Raw genomic sequence first — 13,574 nt, 5'->3', positions numbered from 1 at the left:
TTTGAGGAGAGATGTGTTGAATGTGCCTCACGACAGACCATAATAAATCTTGTGCCACTGTAAGCGCTCCACGGTGAAAACAAAGTGCAAAGTTAGCAGAACACCAGCTTGTTAGTGTGCCACTAAAGAGGAACACAAACATCAGTGGTTTAAGAGTTTTTCTGCTCCTGCTGTTCGAGTTCAAGTGACACCTGTCCCCTCCGTTTGTCTGAAAACGAGCTTTAAGGTACGGTTCCCTTGTTTCGTGACTGAGCGACGTCCCTCGATGACTTGCGTCCCTTGCGGCTTTCCGTACAGCAAATCCCTGCGAGCAGCTACCAAACACTAACACGAGTACAGCAAAGGGAAAGTGACTTTGCCTCCAACTTAAAAAAAAAAGTGTGTTTCATCAGGACTGCAGGTAGCTCAGCCCATCTGTGTGCTGAATTCTTTATAGGTTATCACAGGAACGAGGCTCCTGTCCTCTCTGCCTTGTTCCCTTTGTGCACGGTGACGCTTCAAAACAGAATCGGTGAGCTGCAAAATCTGGGCTGCTTCTGCAGAGGCTCGACTTTTAGCTGGGAATACGCCTAAATAGTACATTCGACAGATTTGTCTCGTTCGTCGAAATGTAAATGACAAACTGCCCCCGGGGTAGCAGCTAGCAAACATGGTGCACTCGTGCAGAGACAGCAGTTTTATAATGTCATCTGTGGCTGAAAAAAGTAACCACTAATGATGTCATCACGATTGCTGTAGGCTTGACAACTAGAAGTTTTGTGCTTTTTTTAAAAACAAAAAGCCATCATTGCAAGCTCAGGGTTAAAAACGCAGACACCAGTGTTTTCCATGCTGCATTATGGGAAGTGTAAATGTAGTGTTTTCGAAGCCTGATCAGTATTTACTACTAAGAGTTACCATGATGTGACTTCTGATGTTCTTCTACTACTTTTTTCTGAAAATCTCTTAATTCTCTGTTGTAACTGATGCACTGTGTTGGGGGTAAATCATTAGTATTTGAATTATTTTATTAACTAAACTCAGCAGCTCCACAGCACCAGGGGTAAGGAGAACCACTCCGGTGTGGCGTCTTCTGAACAGCTAGCTAGCTTTCAGCTCAGCTAACGCTATCATTGCGAGGGAAATTCACAAGCTTGTTGTTGGTTAGGTGCTGGAAGAGAAGCTACCAATGTAATAATTTCTGGTAACACATGAACTCTTGGTTACAAAGTAACAGAATACTGTTTCAGCATTCTTTAGATGTTACTTTTAAATGTAACATCACCTGACCCTGAGGCCTACCCTTTAGGTGGAGGTGTGTAGCTTTTCTAATGTGATGTTGTGTTATGTACGTTCCTTCACTGACTGAGACTGGGCCCAATGCAGCAGAGCCCAAAACTGAAGTTTTAGGGGCGACTTGAGTCTGGTTCCAAAAACGAGACATTTCCAATAAGCTTGGGTTTATAGAAAGAAAGTAAGTGTACTTTACTGACCCCCGTGGGGAAATTCCTCTCTGCATTTAACCCGTTCACACAGTGAAACAGTGGGCAGCCATTGGGCACCCAGGGAGCAGGTACCTTGCTCAGGGGTACCTCAGGGTAGCTGTTCAGGGGAATCTAACCTCCGACCTTCCGATCATTGGGCCACCACTCTACCTACTGAGCTATCCCTGCCCCTTATAATAGTATAGTATATAGTAGAGCAGGGCGATATGGCCAAAAATATTTATCACGATATATATTTGAAAATTTGCGATAACGATATAACCGACGATATAATTGATGCGAGACAAAATACAACTCCACAACATTACTAGTGCAAAAAGACAACCTTCCATTTATTTTCACTTAAACAAGAAGCTGGTTTTTATGTACATTAAAGCTTTATAAAAATGTAACAGTGCAAATGCAAATTCCTTGCTGAAAGTTTAACCAAAAGGCATTTCCAGTAGAAATGGGCTGACATATCCTGAGCATAACCATGTATAATATCCACTGAAGTTAAAAAGAGGTGCTTTGCAACATTAAACTGCAGTGTGCAGTACGCATTTTTCGGACCATAAGGTGCACGGGATTATAAGGCACATTAAGCGAAACAAAGCAGTCAGATAAATCAAACTTTATTAAACTCATTCTTCTTGCTTCCTCCACTTCTGTACCATTGATTCATTAATGTTGAATTCTCTGGCAGCTGCTCTATTCCCATGTTGCTGCAGTATATTAATGACTAACCTCGTATTGTGGATGGATTATCTCAGTTGTTCTCCTGACTGAAGTTTGGTCCGTTTACAGCATCCTGCCATGCGATTGCATTTGTCTCTAACTATCAGGAACTTTAACGTTAACTTTTATAAGTGGAAAAGTGTTAGTGTTCATCCTCCAGCTTCACTGTTTATGTTATGCTAACATAGCTGTGTCGCTAGCGATCACGTAGCACATCATTATATACCAGCTAGCCCAACTTCAGTAACCCTGCAAACGTCGCTGCTGTTTAGTTTCCTGTCTTCATTTATGTTGGAAGTGATAGCAGAGCTGTACGTTTGATTTTTTTCAGAAATCTCTCAGTCAGAACGTGCTATATCATGCTTAGGTAACTAGCGAAACTAGCGAGCTAACTTCCGCTAGCTTCCTGCTAACTTCTAACTCCGTTAAATGTAATAACTTTTGTTTTCATGGATGCCTGGAAGTTAAACTTTATAGTTACACCTGGTAAAGCAGCAATGCTGATCGTTTTATTAAAGATGAAAGAATTTAGACAGTTTTTAACTCTAAGTGATGCTGCAGTGTTGTTTGACCTGAAGAATACGGAGTTTAGGACCCAGATTACTCCCAGATTTAAGAGCATCTTAGTCCGACAAATACGACAATAACAACGGCCGCTTGCATGTTCTGCAAAAAAATGTGCTTTGTTGTGTATCTGATGGACAAACACCAAACCAGTTCCACATCACGGAAGTTGCACCATTTTTACAAACCAATTCTGGTTCATCTGTTTCACTCAACAATCGGCCATGTGCGTATGAAAACAAAGGCACTGCGCATGCGCGTTTTACTCCCATTCTATCGCGATATTTCATTTTCCTATCGTTGCCTAACATTATACCGGTATTACCGTGAACGGTATAATATGGCCCAGCCCTAGTATATAGTATAATAGTTCATAAGAGATTTTGATTGACAGATGTGCCGACACAGGGCTCTGTGGCTGATTAGTGTCTGCTTGGCTTCACTACCAATTGTAGTCAATGAATCAGACTTTTGGAATATTTTAATAGAATTAAAATAGGTAATATGGCCTACAGTGTGGTATGGACCATGAGTATATTTCTGCTTTGTTTTCTGTTGAGCAGACTTCTGTTATTATTATTATGAGTCAGTCTAGTCATCATTAATTAGCAGATATACATGTTTGTGTGTCTCCAGGCTTCTTGAAGGACATTTAAAGCTTTTCTTTGCATGTTTCTGCCTTTTGTTCTGTTCTTTGTCAAGATGATCCCACACTGCTCCAATAATGGGGAGGCCAATCCATGCTTTTCTGCACTGACAGTGTTTGGGATCATTGTTATGCTGGAAAATGAAGCCAATGCCAATCAGACATTTTCCAGACGGTGCTGCATGGTGGATCAAAATCTGTCAGTATTGTTCTGCATTCATAAGTCCATCAGTTCTGACAAGATCTCCAACACCACTGGCTGAAATACTGCCACAAAGCATACACAGCCTCCAGCATATTTTACAAATGCTTGTAGACTCTCTCCTGACCTCCCCCAGAAATACTGACAATGATTTGAACCAAAAATGTCAAATTTGGAGTCATCACTACATCCGCCCTGCCACTGATTTTCAGTCCATTTCTTGTGTAATTTGGTATAGCCTAGCCTCCTCTCCCTTCAGTTAGAACGGCTTCATGACAGCCGTCTTTCCACAGAGACCATTTCTGATGAGGCTTCAGTGAACAATAGATGGATCTACCGAAGGCCCGGTGTCAGGTCTTTGCTGGGTTTCTTTTTTCCTATTTCTTAAGGACATGACTTTCAGATGCTGTTTATCTGCTGTAGGCAGTTTTATTTTTTAGGTCTGCCACTTCTTCTTTTGTCTTTCACTTGTCCGGTTTCCTCACATTTCTAAGGATAAACTGAACACTGTGCTGAGATATGCTAGATTTTCAACTAAAAGCTCTTTGGGAATCACCTTGTTGGTGCAAAAATACTATGATGTGGCTGTCAAACTGTGTTCCCATTGCTAAAGAAATGAGAACAAATGATGTGACAGGCTGCTAGTAACAAAGTGCCTAAAGACACAATTTCAAATTGGTTCTTTGCTAAGCTGTCTGTTATGTGTAGATATAACACTGGTTCATCTCTTGAGTAAGGTGCTTTTTTTTAAGCTTGAATGATTGAAAAGCAGACAGCGTCCAAGGAAAAACTTTGAAAGACCTTCAGAAAGCCTGGAGAACTATTGCTCAAGACCACTTTAAAAAACTACCAGAAAGTCTGGCTCCTTGAAAGCAAAATATAAAGAAATGAAAGGTGGCTCGAGACTTTTGTAGTCCTCAGAGGATTAAGAGCATCTGCCATCATTTACAGTTGACCAGCTGATACGTGTATGCTCACTAATGACAGGAGGCTCAGCTACTCACTGCACGCTCCTCTCCAATCTGCATCTATACATCTCTGTGTGTTACCTGCATCTTTTATTCCACCTTTGCCTTCTACCTGCCTTCACTTCAGCTTCGTTCCACAATCGAACAGTCAAATATCAGGATTCATTATCGTATGCAGAATATTCGTTGACAGCCCTGAAATGAAAACCCCACAAAGGATATGCTGCGTTTTAACTAACAGCTCTTCGTTGAGTTAACTGTAGCAATAATTGCCAGTGACATTTTCTTCACTACACACACATTTAACGTGTGAGTCATGCGCGTTATTAAACCAAAAAAATAACCCCCCACAAAAACCAAGGGACCTGCTGAAGACTCAATAATTATATTTCCTATAAAACAGTAGAAATAATGAAGTCCTCTTGTTTGGCATTAGTCAAAACAAAGTGCTGCCTGCACTAAAACCATCACAAAATCAATAATAGAGATTTTTATGAATCGAGTTAAAAGCAGTGGCCTCTCCTTTTTTTTAACCTCACTGCCTTCATTTGGTTAGTGATGTCACACGTCAGCCCCTCTGTCTACTCCGTCTTTCTCCTTTCCGCTGTGTGCAGTGGAACAAAGCAGAGATGGCAGAGAAACTTATCTTTAAAAAGAAACTGCACTGTGTTGTGGAATAATTTGGAAAACTGTCACAGCGAGCGAATCCTATCTCAGAGGGTGCCAGTCACACACACACACACGCATACACATAGTGTTAAAAGCATGCGTGCACACACACACACACACACAAACAGGGACTTTGGTGTTTACATCATATGGGAAGGTATTTTTTCCCCTCACCCTGCCAGGGAACAGGCCCACGCACGGACACAGACGCTGACTAAGGCCCTAAGACTCCGGGGGGGGGGGGGAGGCGCGCATGTGTATATAATCAGTTTGGTTGTGTATCTATGTCGAACTGTTACTAGCTGAAGCGGACTTCGCTTGGACAGCGTTCATGATCTGCTTGTGCTGCTATGGTCTTGTGTGTTTGTGTGTATTTTTCTTGCTTGTGTGTGTATATTTGCGCAGTGGTATCAAACAGTCCTGTTCAGTGTTAAGCTGCTGCGCGGTTATGTACAGTACTCTGTTTGTGGTTTGGCCTTAGCAGGGCTGAGCTAATGCTAATCAGTTTATTGGGGAAAATCTGCATATTTTGTGTTTCTCTGTGTGTCTGCACGAGTGTGTCTACTTAAAGCATTCTTGTGTGTGTGTGTGTGTGTGTGTGTGTTTTGCTTCCCGGTTCATAAACTTTTAAGCCACCGTGCGGTGTGATTTCCCCACGGTTTGGGGTTTGAGGTTGGAACGAGAAAAAACTATCAGAGGACAGCAGAAAGACAAAGTGTGTTTGAGCGCACGTCTGCGTGTGTGTATTCAGGTCCGTTAAAAGCTCCCAGTTCTCCGATCCAGATTTAGATGGCTGATGTTCAGAGCGTCAACCACAACACTTGGAGAACACAACAGGCGGCCTGTTCAACCCGAGACACAAATAGAGCAGTCTTCCTCTGTGCTTAAAAACCCCGTAGCTCAAACGGAGAGCTAAAAACAGATATTTCTGTGGCGCACTGAAGAAGGCCAACCGCTAAAAAAGAAAAGAAAATCACTCTTTCTCCGTGACGCTGTGTTTTCTTTTGCTAAAATAAGAACTGGCGAGTACAGTATCCGTGGAGACGACCCAGCACCATCTCTTCTCCCTTTTCATTCACTGCCTGCCTGCAGTCGTCGGCGAATCTCGGGATGAGAATCGACAAAGGTCAGACAGTCGCAGATGGAGGGCAGCAAGGCGATGGAGTTACCCGTCGCGAGACACTGGGGTATCCATTTCAAATAGAAGCCTCTCTCAGGGGGCTGTAACGAGCTCTAACACTGTGTGTGTGTGTGTGTGTGTGTGTGTGTGTGTCTATGAACGATGCATACAATACCAAAAAGTATCCATTAGCTGTAAAGTATCTTCACTTTAACAGAAAAAAAAGGGGGAGGAGTAATGTCATTATATAAATCAGATGGCTCCTGAGGTCATTTTTGTCTTCACACATGCTTTTGCATGCCAGCATACACACACACACACACACACACACACACAAGCAGTGTATGGCTGCATCCATTTATGACATCACTGTAACTAGCCAGAGAGAGGAGAGTCAGAGAGAGCCAAGCTGACGTCATCCCATTCACTCAATGTCAATTACGTAATCACGGGGTCCGACGCCTGCAGGACAGGCACGCCGTGCACGGGTTTTTGGGTTTTGTTTTGTTTTTTTGTGATTGCATGAAGGGCACATAATTGCAATCTCATGTGCGAGAGGAAACATAAAGTGAGGCATGCTGATGACATCATCAGCGGGAGGCAGCTTGGCGTGAGCGTGGTGGCTGTGACATATCGAGAGTGTTGGGGTAGAAGAGAAGGAGACAGAGTGCCGCAAACAGACCGGCTGGAGGAGTTATGCAACGCAAATCCAACTCAGACTAAAAAAGGGCCTTTTTTGCCTTTTCCCTGTGTGTGTGTGTGTGTGTGTGTGTGTGTGTGTGTGTGTGTGTGTGTGTGTGTGTGTGTGTGTGTTTGTGTGTGTGTCCTAGATGACTTTTATGTAGCACTTTGACTTGAGGCAAAGAGTGCATTAAAAACGCACAGGCACTCAAGCGTACCACTGAAATCTGCACACACGCGCGCACTCGCTCGCCCCCCCACTTATAAACAAAGCTTCCTAAGGACAGGAAATCCTTCCACCCACGTTCCTGTGTTGCTTGGCAACCAGAGCAGCGTCACCGTGTGCATGCCTCTGCTGCTGAAAACGCACAAACAAGCAGACAGACACACACACATTAAACTGCAACTCCTTAAACGCCGCTCCTTTAAAAGCACCGAAAAAGAAAATCGCCAGATCGCAGAGCCAAAGCCGAGCAGACTGATACTCGCCACAGCTGCCCTCCGATTCGTCAGCTATGGATCTACACCAAACATGACATCACCCCTTGTAAACATAAAACACTTTTTCCCCCTATTTATGAGCTCTATTTTTACACCCGCTGACGTCTTTCTATGCACGATGCTGCGCGTGCGCGTTTGTGTGTGTGTGTCAGTGAGCATTTATGTGCGTGCACTATCTAAGGATGCGACCGCCAATAGCTCAGCAGGACTTAAGGAGAGAGGGGCTAATTGAGCAGAGGTGCCCAGCACTGTGGACAATGAGTCCATTTCAAATCAGCAGGAGGCCTATTGAAGACAATTATAACCTGGGGGATACAGAGGAGCATTATTCTTCTAAGCCATCTCGGCTACTTTGGCCGGCTGCGTTTCCACTGCAATTTACAGCCCGTCTTTTAACTCTCCGGTTGCATTAACATATGAACCTGTGCATGAAAGGCAAAGTTCATCAGCCCTAATCAATCAGAATCAGAATCAGAATCAGAATCAGAATACTTTATTGATCCCTGGGGGAAATTATTTTTTGTTACAGTGCTCCATTTTAAACCAACATTAAGACAAGACAGACAATACGCTAACTAAGAATAGTACAATATATACATATATATACATACATACATACATAAGTCACTTATAAATAAATATTTGGAAAAGAAACATGTGTAGTTGTAGCAGCAAACAGTGTGTTAAGTGGATGCGTTGTACAGGGAGATGGCCACAGGCAGGAATGATTTCCTGTGTCGTTCAGTGGTGCTTTTCGGTAATCTCAGTCTCTCACTGAACGAGCTCCTGTGACTGACCAACATGTCATGGAGTGGGTGGGAGGTGTTATCCAACATTGTCTTTATCTTAGACAGCATCCGCCTCTCCGACACCACCTTGAGGGAGTCCAGCTCCATCCCCACAACATTGCTGGCCTTACGGATCAGTTTATTAAGTCTGTTGGCATCTGCGACCCTCAGCCTGCTCCCCCAGCATGCAACATCACAGCGGGCTCAGTCATTAACTAATAAATAATTCCTGAAATACAACGATTACCGCAAACACACAGAAGGAGCGGCTTTCTTCTTCACTGCAATCAATAAAGCACCGCCACAAGTTCAAGTTTACAAGTTGTTTCTTGTAAATAAATAAAAACTCATGGTATATCTAAAAGTCACATATTTAATTTGTTGTCATGCATATTTGCCAACTGACGATGCTTTATTCAGGAGAGAATCAAAAGACACTTCCCATCACAGTTGGTGCATTTACCAGTGAGGCGACGGCGTTAAAGATGCTTTTGCTTAATGGCTCGTGCTAAAAATTTTCCCGGCTTGCTATCAGTGTTTTCAGAGTCAGGAGTTCCTGACTGAGTTTTAAAAGATCTGAAGTCAGCTGGGACAACACTGAATCTCGGGGCACTGTTGGGTGCTTAAAAATCGCTATTAAGAAGTTCAATTATTTTTGGAGCTGCTTTGCAGCTGTTAAGTAAAAAAATACGGCGAGTGGGAGTATTTTAGCGTCTCGTGGTGGACTACGGATTACAAGCATAGACTGTATAACTGACCCACTGGTTAGCAGACCTGAGCATTTCTGAAACCAGATACCACATATAACAACAACAGGTAGATCTGATTGTGACACTCACTGGATAATTGAGTGTCAGTCACACAGAACAGCTCATCCTGCTTTGTCCAGCTTTTGACTCTAACGGGGAAAATAATTCACAAAATTTGAATGTTTTATTCAGTAAGATTTAAATAAACCATAAGCCATAAACGTGTTGAGAAAAAAACATTGACAAGGTGACAGAGAACGGGAGCTGAAGGCTGTTTTCTCATAGACTGTTTTGTACTTTAATAACTATGTCCATCTTTTATATACAGTCTGTGATTCCAACATTAATGAAACAAAAGCTCTTTTTTCATCTCTGAGTGGAAATAAGTAGGAGAAAAATAATCTCAGTTCATAAACTAGCATGTTAGTTAACAGTCCTGACATTATGGCAAAATATGCAGAGATATCAAATGAAGCTAGCATGCTATTCAGCTAGCCCTGGCCTGTGCTGTTTTGTAATACCACACTTTACTTCAGCGCCTACCTGTAGCGTACAATCAAGAGGGGCTTATGTTGCCTCAGAGAATTTAGCAGTGTAGAGGTGGAAATATAAAACTTGTATAACTCTACACAAGGGGTGGCTGTAGCTTCTCCTGTAGCTGTCGCCAATCTCAGGGTCAGCTTTGCTATTTTTGCTGCTAGGTTAGCAAGGTCCATAAAATGCAAATTTTCTCAAAACTGGAGCACTCACTTCTTGGAATTTCTGTTGGTTAAAATGACTCTAACTCATACCGTCAGATAATTGTCTGAATTATTATTGTCTGAATTCACTTCAAAGTTCCAGTGTGGTGACTCATATTAGCTCAAGTGGCGCTTACCCAACAGCTACCGGCAACGCTTGCTTGTCGTGGCAACCATCCACCGCGCATTGCAGCCATGCTTATAATACTTAATCACTTTAAGCATTAATAACACTTCAAAAGGCTCCGCCTCTGTACAGTAGTTATGAAGAGGAAATTAACCATAAAGACCAAAAACATATTCTACCCAGGCTCTGAACGTGCTTTTTAACGTTGTTAAGTTCGGCATTTTAACACTGGCGTCTATGGGGAATGCCCCAAGTGGACATTTAGAGGAACTGCAGTGTTTGCCCCTGTGTTGAGTTCATTTCTAAATGTTGCCACCAGCCAAATGCTCCACGGAGGGCAGAGTGGACTAAACAGTAAAACATAATTCTCTCTTGTATACAGATATATTTAGTTTGAAACAAAAATATTTCAATATAGTATCCAGTTACTACAAACCAGATCACGGACCACAGATGTCCACTTTAAGTGGAAATTTCTTAATAAAAAAGTACTCCATTACACAAAGTAGTGATTATATTTGCACCTGTGTCTATGCATCAATGTATTTTGGAAGAAAGTTTTGCTACATGGTAAAATTCAAGGGTTTACAATGAGGATATTGGCTAACAATAAATATAAATAGTGTAACCATATTTAGTTTGACCAGGCAGGAATCAAACTCTTTACAATGGAAGTAGCAGTGCGATCGTCGTCTGTGCACTGCCTTGCTCTGAGCCCAGATATGGGCCATATCTTCACACAGCACAACAGCTGATTTAACTATAATCTGGTACTTTTTTTCTCCATTGTTTTTTTCCGCCAGTTTACCTTCGTGCTGTGTCCTCTTTTCACCTATAAAACTTAAGAAGTCAGGACATTTTTTTTCTCACTTTTGCTGATAAGGTGCACTTCTGTAGTGTTTACCTTTCAGAACTAAATGTGCTGTAGCCTCTGCTGTATACTTTGTTCTGACGGTGCATTTCAGACACACACGTGGCTCAAAGCCACAGCTGACCAGAGCGCTTACTGCGTAGCTCTGAGCCTGACCAGTGCAACGAGAAATATTAAAACTGCCATTTTTTTGAGTGTTTATGTTGAATAAATCACGAGATGACATCCAATAAAAACTGTATTCAAACTGCATACTACTCAATTCATTCACACATGAATTATAGATCCATTATGGGCTGTTTTAGCTGTGCTGAGGGAATCAGACAAACAACAGTTGTGCTGAGAGCACTAACCCACTGATCCATCCATACCAATTATCTGTGTCTAGGGTGGAGTCTGAATTCAATATTCAATTTACACAGTTCAATCTCCCATCAGAGCTTCCAGCTGGAAAAACTAAAGGCGTCAAAACGGCCATAACGGACAAAAGCGGCATAAGCCTCGTCTGAGAGCTTCAACTGTCTCCAAAGTGAAAAAGAAGCGGGCTAACTGAACGTCGCACCACAGGGGTGTCCATTGAGAGACAGTGAGAGGTGGAGGGGCGAGAACTCCATTGAGCTCAGCCATGGGGGGTCAATATGTGAATGAACGTTTGCCATGGAGGTGAATTATGAATGAGCAGCTCTCGCAGCACTCCTGGAGAGAGCATGTCAGCCCCCCTGTCTCCTTCGCTCCATCCTCTCTTGCTTTCTTTCCATTTCTCCTCCTCCTCCTCCCCCTGCTGCTGTCCTAAAATCTCCATCATCCTCTCCTCTCCCCTCCGTCTCTGTCTCATTTCTCGCTACTGGATTAATCTTCTCATCTGCCTCATTCTTGGTCAACTGATCTCCTCCCCTCCCCAAACCTCCTCCACCTCCTGTCTCCAGACCGGGTTGAGAAGGGGGGGGGGGGGGGGGGGGGGTGACGGAGGTAGAGACACACGCCGTCTGTCTGAGAGAGACGACAAAACCCTCGTCCTACTTAATTTGCGCAAATTCAGTAGGACGCACACACACAGTGGCACATAAGATAATGCAAAGGCAAACATTCCTGCATGTGAAAAAGCAGATGCATGCATTAAGTGTAAGGCTTTCAGACACACACACACTTCTCCCAGCTGTTCTCCTGGCCACAGAGCTTGTGTGTGTGTGTGTGTGTGTGTGTGTGTGTGTGTGTGTGTGTGTGTGTGTGTGTGTGTGTATTCGCGTGTGTGTAATCCAATGTGCTGCTGCTCAGCCTGTGCCATGCTCTCTCCTCTGTTGCTGTGCGTCTGATCAGATCTGCCTCCGTCAACCTGTTTGCCGTCTATGGCTCACAGACACACACACACTTTTTCTCTCCCTCTCTATTTCACACACAGACACACACACACGTTTCAGAAGCTGTTACTACTTATCAAGCCTCCTTCAAGCTTGGGAAAAACAACATTCATTCAGCCTTGGTTTCGTCGCCGCCAAGTGATGTGTTACCTGCTGCACTCCAAACACCTGAGCGCGCGCACACACACACACACACACACACACACACAGTGAAAGAAAGGGGAAAACGGACTTAAAGAGAGTGTTTTGCCCCTATTTTTCTCTCCTTCAGCCTAAAGTAGCCTACCAGGAAAAAGAAAAAGTGCGTTTGTGTTGGAATGAGATCACACTGTTCCCTTAAAAAGTATACACTCCTTTTGATCCCTTCACTCCAGTTTACAGCGGTCACTTCAGCTCACTTTGGCCCCTTTTTTAGCTTGTGGAAAACAACCTTCATAACTCTCTCTTTCTCTCTCTCTCTCTCTCTCACACACACACACACCTGTATACTTACATACTTACAGTGACACACACACACACACATGCACACGCACCTCCACAGCACTTCCCTTTAAGTGCAGAGCCGTGCAGCACATGTCATCATCACACACACACTCACACACACCTCTGCCAGACCTGCATTAATGCCACAAAAAGCCCAGTAAAGTCACCTTAGGATCCTTCTGTGTTCCAGACGAGCCCCTTCTTCACACTCTTCCTCTCCTCTTTTAGACTTCTCTCTCCTCCTCTCCTCCTTTCCTTCCGTCCTTCCTACCGTGCTATCCGTCAGTCCTTCTTCTCCCTCTCTCCCTCTTTCACTCTTCGTTTCGGTACTCGGTCAGTTCCCAGCGTTTTTCCTTTTTTTTTTTTTTTAAGCTAACATTCACACATTCATACTCCGATGCATTGGAGCGTTTTTCCCGAGCCCCTCCATATCCGCCCAGCCAGTCGTTTCTAACAGCCGAGCAAGCGTACCTACACACACACACACGCACACACACAAGCCGCTTCTGCGTTCCTATGGTCTCTCTCGCTCTCTCCCTCTGTTTATTCCTCTCTGAGCTCGCGCTCTCCCTCTCTCTCTACTGTCGGAGAAGAGCTCGGTGAGCGTGTGTATGCGCAAGTTTGTGTACGTGTGCGCGCGCGTGGATGTGTGTGTTCCTGTGCTGTGCCTGCTTTGCCCCGCCAGCAGCAGCAAGCAGCAGAGGACTTCCCCCGGTGCCCGCCCTGGGTCCTAGAGAGAGCTCTGTTCCCTGAAAGAATGCCATTGTGTACGGAAGACATGTCCAAAGATCGTCTATAATCTTAACAAGACGATTCATTCACCAGTTTTTTACCACACACACACACACACACACACACACACACACACACACACACATATATGTAGCAAAAAAATGCAGTAAAAAA

General features: G+C 43.7%; 1 protein-coding gene across 1 annotated transcript in view; it reads right to left on the bottom strand.

The window, feature by feature from the left end:
- Nucleotides 1-13,286, bottom strand: part of ches1 (checkpoint suppressor 1) — a 66,382-nt gene extending 53,096 nt beyond the window's left edge. Inside the window, exon 1 of the mRNA XM_085373314.1 lies at nt 12,836-13,286. The gene's annotated coding sequence lies outside the window, so the exon portion shown is untranslated. The remainder of the gene's footprint in view (nt 1-12,835) is intronic.
- Nucleotides 13,287-13,574: the final 288 nt, after the last annotated feature.

This window comes from Diplotaxodon limnothrissa, linkage group LG15 (genome assembly GCF_057381915.1).
Source record: "Diplotaxodon limnothrissa isolate DT_005_m linkage group LG15, D_limnothrissa_male_GT1.1, whole genome shotgun sequence".
NCBI classification, from domain to species: Eukaryota; Metazoa; Chordata; class Actinopteri; order Cichliformes; family Cichlidae; genus Diplotaxodon; species Diplotaxodon limnothrissa.
This window is presented reverse-complemented; position numbering and strand designations above follow the sequence as displayed.